This window comes from Otolemur garnettii, unplaced genomic scaffold (assembly GCF_000181295.1).
Source record: "Otolemur garnettii isolate 467f Iridium unplaced genomic scaffold, OtoGar3 scaffold00014, whole genome shotgun sequence".
NCBI classification, from domain to species: Eukaryota; Metazoa; Chordata; class Mammalia; order Primates; family Galagidae; genus Otolemur; species Otolemur garnettii.
This window is the reverse complement of record NW_003852409.1, coordinates 15,596,635-15,602,587: the sequence shown is the minus strand read 5'-3', so window position 1 is coordinate 15,602,587 and position 5,953 is coordinate 15,596,635. Positions and strand designations below refer to the sequence as shown.

General features: G+C 42.4%; 1 pseudogene; it reads left to right on the top strand.

The window, feature by feature from the left end:
* The first annotated feature begins 394 nt into the window (after positions 1–394).
* The window catches only part of LOC100954579, a 10,205-nt pseudogene continuing 4,646 nt past the window's right edge, over positions 395–5,953 (top strand).

The window sequence follows — 5,953 nt, the reverse complement described above, 5'->3', positions numbered from 1 at the left end:
CTGAGCCCAGGAGTTTGAGGTTGCTGTGAGCTATGATGCCATGGCACTGTATCCTAGGACTCTGTCTTAAACCCACCCACCCCCAAACAAAGATCCACTTAAATAAAGTGGATTTTATTTAGTTTTGTGAGTACTTAATTAAATATTACTAAATAATTTTATAAAAATGCAACTATTCACAATTCAAGCCTTTAATATTTATTTAGTTGCCGATGTGAAGAACTATGGTCTCTCCTTGCCTGGTATCTCCCTTTTTAGATCACTCTGAGAGGTCCTGGGAGCTAGGCTGAGATGGATGGCAGGCAGCAGGCTCATCGCTCCTGGCTGAAGGAGAGAGTTGGTCTCCAGAAAGCCGTCCGTAGGTGCCCAGAGTGACAGCAGCCTAACTGCAGCCATGACCCACGGCTGGGGCAGCCGCCACCATTTTTCGACCGGCCAGTCAAATGAAGGAACAAAGAAATTTGTTTCACTGATAAATCCCAGCTTTTCTTTTGACATTTTGGATCATGTTTTACGTCACTTGAACCCAAATCTCGTAAGTTGTACGCAGCAGAGATGCAAAGGAGGGAGACCCAGGAAAGAGGAATTTTGGCAGCAGCTGGTAAGTTGGTAACATGGAGAGCTGGCCTGTTTGGACAGGTGCAGGTGGCTTCATTAATTAAGTCGTATGTGACAACCTGTGTTTTATGTGAGATCTAAGGTTTACGGCTTGGCAGCCCAATATTGTGGCTGATAATAGCAAATTGCATTTAAGAAGTAGCTATCACGCTGAGAAACAATAATTTGATTTTAAAATTACCTCTGAGTACTTAGGGTTTATTCTACAAGTCTGCTAGAGAAAATCAAAGCCTAGGAAATCTTTTGAACTGGCAGATACATGCTTCCTTTTCCATTACCCACTCTGGCACAGATTTGGTTTCTCACTCATATTCATTTTAAAACAACTGTGTGAGCAAGTTGGTACAATGTGGGACGTCATCAGAGTCTGGAGACAGTGCAGGCGACAGTCACTTAGGGATATATGATCTAGGAACTGCCAAGTCTTTAAATGAACAGGATATGAGGCATGCAGGGAGATGACTGAGCTGAAGATTCTCTACACTGGTTTGCACGAAGGATGCCCAGGGTACATCTGCTGGCAAGCTAGAACTGACTGCGACCAACTCCATCCCTTCCTTCCCTCCCCAAACATGTAGAACACTTATTAGGTACCAGGAATTTTGCCAGATGCAGAGGTAGCTGGATAGCGCGGCATACTCCTTGCCCTTTAGTCTAATGGGAGGACAGAAAGTACGTGACAGTTCAGTGCATGTAGTAAGTGCTAGGGGTGATTTATAGGGGGACTTTGGAAGTAGAAGGGTATGTGGAGAGGTGAGCAGAGACCAGATTAGTAAGGGTCTCATGTGCTGTGGTAGAGATCTTGAACCTTAAATGGTCAGTAAGGGGAGTCTTGGAAGAGTTCTTAGCAAAGACGCAGTGGAGAAGCTACTTACCAGTTGGTTTAACCTCATTTCTGGTAGAGCCCACCCTGCCGATATACATTGTAAGAGTGGTGAGAGGGACGTGTCGGAACAATTTGGAACGAAAGGAAGAGAGGAAAGGGGAATCTTGGCAGCTATGGTTTGCAGTGTCTAGGGAGGAAAAAGTTGACAAGCTTGGTAATGGCTTCTGTCTGTTTCACACATCCTGGCACTCACTGAGTGCTGTGGAGCAGAGGCTGTTCACAGTATAAACAGGTAACCAGCAATGAGGACATGCCTGTTGCGATGGAAAATCCATATAAGGAGCCTCTTAAGAAATGTATCTTGTGTGGAAAACGTGTAGATTATAAGAATGTACAGCTTTTGTCCTAACCATTTACTGGATGCATCTATGGAAGACACATAACAGGTCTTTGTGGGAAGAAACAGAAAGAAATCACAAAAGAGATTAAAAGAGCTCAAATAACGGAGTTTGTGCCAGTTACATATAAGGATCCTGCGTATCTCAAAGACCCTAAAGTTTGCAACATCAAGTGTCGGGAAAAAGTTACATGTTACTGCCAACAAACTTATTTTACAGTAAAAAAAAAAAAAAAAAGAGTGGTGAGTCCTCAACAAGCATTCTGTACCATGAGACCATGTTTCTTTCAGCCAAGTTAATTGGGAATAAGCACTTGATCAAAACTGACCACTCAAGACCTTATTCTAGGTCCACTCGCTGGCCATACCTAGGCTAAGCATGCCAAAATGGTCAAAAAAGACAGGCCTACAACAGGAAAATCTCCAGGGCTGTTGGTGATCATAGTTTTCAGGCAGGTACAGTAGTAAGGCAGGGAAAACATGGGATCTTGCAGAGAGAGAGAGAAGGGGAGGGAGAGAGAGGGACAGCAGATGTGATGAAAACAGTGGCAGGAGAGAGCCTCTGAGTGTCCCAATTTCAGATTGCAGTCTATTCTGTGGGTTGTATTTCTTTCCTGGGGTTCCATGAAAAACTTAAATATTATCATGAATTTGCCTTTTACTTAAACTAATTCAAGTGGGATTCTTGTATTTGCCATCAAAAGAATACCAATAGGCCAGGCCTGGTGGCTCACACCTGAAATCCTAAGACTCTGGGAGGCTGAGGTAGGAGGATCATTTTATCCCAGGAGATCAAGATCAGTCTGGGCAACATAGCAAGACCGCCATCTCTACAAAAAAATATTAATACAAAATATAAACCTGCCATGGTGGTGCACAACTGTAGTCCTATATACTTGGAAAGCTTAGGCAGGAGGGTCATTTGAGCTTGGGAGTTCAAGGCTGAAGTGAGCTATGATCATGCCACAGTAGAGTTTCAGCCGCAGCCAGGAGATGCAGCATGGTCAGGAGGCCCAGCGTGGGGAAGACTTTGGCTCATACATAGGCACGTGGGACACTCCTTTCTGCTGCCAGAATGCCCAGGAGGATGGTCAGCTCTGCTAACGGGTGGGAAAGGAAGAGCCTAAGAGGAGATGAGTGAGGCTAGTGAGATCAGTTAAACCTGCTCCTGCAAAAGTGGAAAGGAAGCAAAAAACAAAAACAAAAAACAACCAACCGAACCAAAAAACAAAACCAAACAAAACAAACTGCAGCAGGAAGGGATAAATCTTCAGACAAAAAAGTGCAAACAAAAAGGAATAGGGAAACAGCAGAGGGCAAACAGGCTGAAATGACCACCCAAGAAACTGAAGATGATTTACCTGCAGAAAACGGGGAAAGAAAACTGCAGAGAGTGCGGCCTCTGAGGAAGCAGAAGAGAAAGAAGCCAAGTCTGATTAACATCACCTACCGCGTCTTTTCAGTGGCCCCTGTCTTCCTCCCTGCACAATCCGGGGGAATATTTTTATTGACTATTTTGTTATTATTATTTTTTGTTGTTGTTGAGACAGAGCCTCAAGCTGTCCCCCTGGGTAGAGTGCTGTGTCATCACAGCTCACAGCAACCACCAACTCCTGGGCTCAAGCAAGTCTCCTGCCTCAGCCTCCCAAGTAGCTGGGACCACAGGTGCCTGCCACAACACCTCGCTATTTATTGGTTGCAGCCATCATTGTTGTTTGGTGGGCCCGGGCTGGATTTGAACCCACCACCTTAGGTGTCTGTGGCTGGCACCTTAGTCACTTGAGCCACAGGCACCAAGCCTATTGACTATTTTGTAAAGGCAATTTTTTCAGTAGGTCCTGAAACATTTTTGAGAAGAAAGAAATCCCACTTCATCCCATTTTTTAAGTGTAAATGCTGTTTTTTAAGAGGTGAAATCATTTGTTGGTTGTTTATCATTTAGTACAATCAGAAAATAGTGTAGGATGTTGAATTATAGGAGGCTTTAATTGTCTTGGGTGTCAGCTTAACATTCCATAGATGGGGGTTAGTTTTTGTATCCCATAATGCAAAGCACAGAAAATGGTGATGTGGAGTCTCAGTCCTACGTGTGATGTCTTGAACATTTTAAATTACTTCTATTCCCATGTAGTTTTGTCGTAGAATTGCTTCCTAAAGAAAACCACCCTTTGATCATGGCTCTGCCTGTCAGAATGGTTTGTGCTCTATAAGATCTTTGGTCTTGCTAGTCCTGTTTTCCTATATATGTAATGACAGAAAAATATATTTAAAAAAAGACTCAGTTGAGTAGTGCAAATTAAGAAATAATTTATCAGCCAAGCATAGTGGTGCACATTTGTAGTTACAGCTTCTCTGTTGCCCAAGCTAGAGTGTTGTGGTGTCCCCATTGCTCACAACAACCTGAAACTCCTGGGTTCAAGTGATCCTCCTGCCTCAGCCTCCTGAGTAGTTGGGACTGTAGCTAAGTTTTCTATTTTTAGTGGAGAAGGGGTCTCAGTCTTGCTCAGGCTGGTCTCAAACTCCTGAGCTCAACTGATTCTCCCTCCTCAGCCTCCCAGAGTGCTGGAATTACTGGAGCAAGCCACCATGCCCAGCGAGGAGGATTACTTTAGGCCAGTAGTTTGAGGCTACAGTGAGCTATGATAGCATCAGTGGATAGCCACTGCTCTCCAGTCTGGGCAACACAGCAGGATTCTATCTATAAGAAAAAAAATAATTAAAAAACCCAAAGAAATCCTAATCACAGCACTCATATGCTATATTGTATGTATAGGTGCATATGCACACGTTTATTAAAAAATGACAGGCGGGGTCTAAAATACACAGGACAGTGTAAAACCCATAATGTAACCAAGGCAATACTGAAGAAGATCCATATTGGAGGATTTTTACTACGAGATATTAAAACTTAGTATAAAGTAACTGTAATTAAGACAGTGGTATTAAGGCAAGCGTAGCTAGATCAGAGAGTCGAGCAAAAGACCCAACATTTGGCCAATTTCCTGATTCCCAATGAAGGCTCCTCTTCAATTCTCAGGGATAGAAGTGGGGGGTCTTTTCAATAAATGATGCTGAAACAACTGAATATCCATAGGGAACAAAATGAACCTCACACCATATACAAAAATTAATTCCAGGCTGGGTGCGGTAGCTTACGGTTGTAATCCTAGTACTCTGGGAGGCCGAGGCGGGTGGATCACCTGAGCTCAGGAGTTCAAGACCAGCCTGAGCAAGAGTAAGACCCCTGTCTCTACTAAAAACAGAAAAATTAACTCGGCATTGTGGTGGGTGCCTGTAGTCCCAGCTACTCAGGAGGCTGAGGCAAGAGGGTCATTTGAGCCCAAGAGTTTGAGGTTTCTGTGAGCTATGATACCACGGCACTCCATGCAGGGTGACTAAGACTTTGTCTTCAAAAAAAAGAAAAAATAAAATTCCAAATGGATTTTAGCTCTAAATGTGGAAAGCAAAATAATCAAGAAGGAGTTTCAGAAGTTTCTTCTAGAAGAAAACACAGTAGAATAACTTCATGATCTTCCAGGAGGCAAAGATTTCTTAAACAGAACACACAAGCACTAACCATAAAGGAAAACATAAATTGAATTCGTTAAAGTTAAGTCTTTTAATCAAATGACATCATTAAGAGAGTGAAAAGGCAAGTTATGCACTTGGAAAAGATATTTCTGACAAGGGATTCAAATCCAGAATATGTGTATAAATAATCCCCAACAAAGCAATGAGAAAAAGACAAATAATCCTACTTAAAAAAAAAAAAAAGTAGGCAAAATAAGTGATAACATCTCCCTAAAGAGGATTTCAAAATGGTTAACGAATATATGAAAAGGTTCAATATTAATGGTCAACAGAGAAACAAAATAAAACTATGATGAGATGCCATTACACACCTCTCAGAATTGCTAAATTAAAATGACTAACAAAACCAACTGCTGAGAGGGATAAGGAGGAACTGGAACGCTCATACCCCACTCATGGAAGTATCAATGGCAACCACTTTGGAAAACTTTGGCAATAGCTCTAAAGCTAATTGTATATAAATCTTATGATCCTGGATATTTATCCAACAGAATGAATACTATAAAAACCAAAGAAACAGG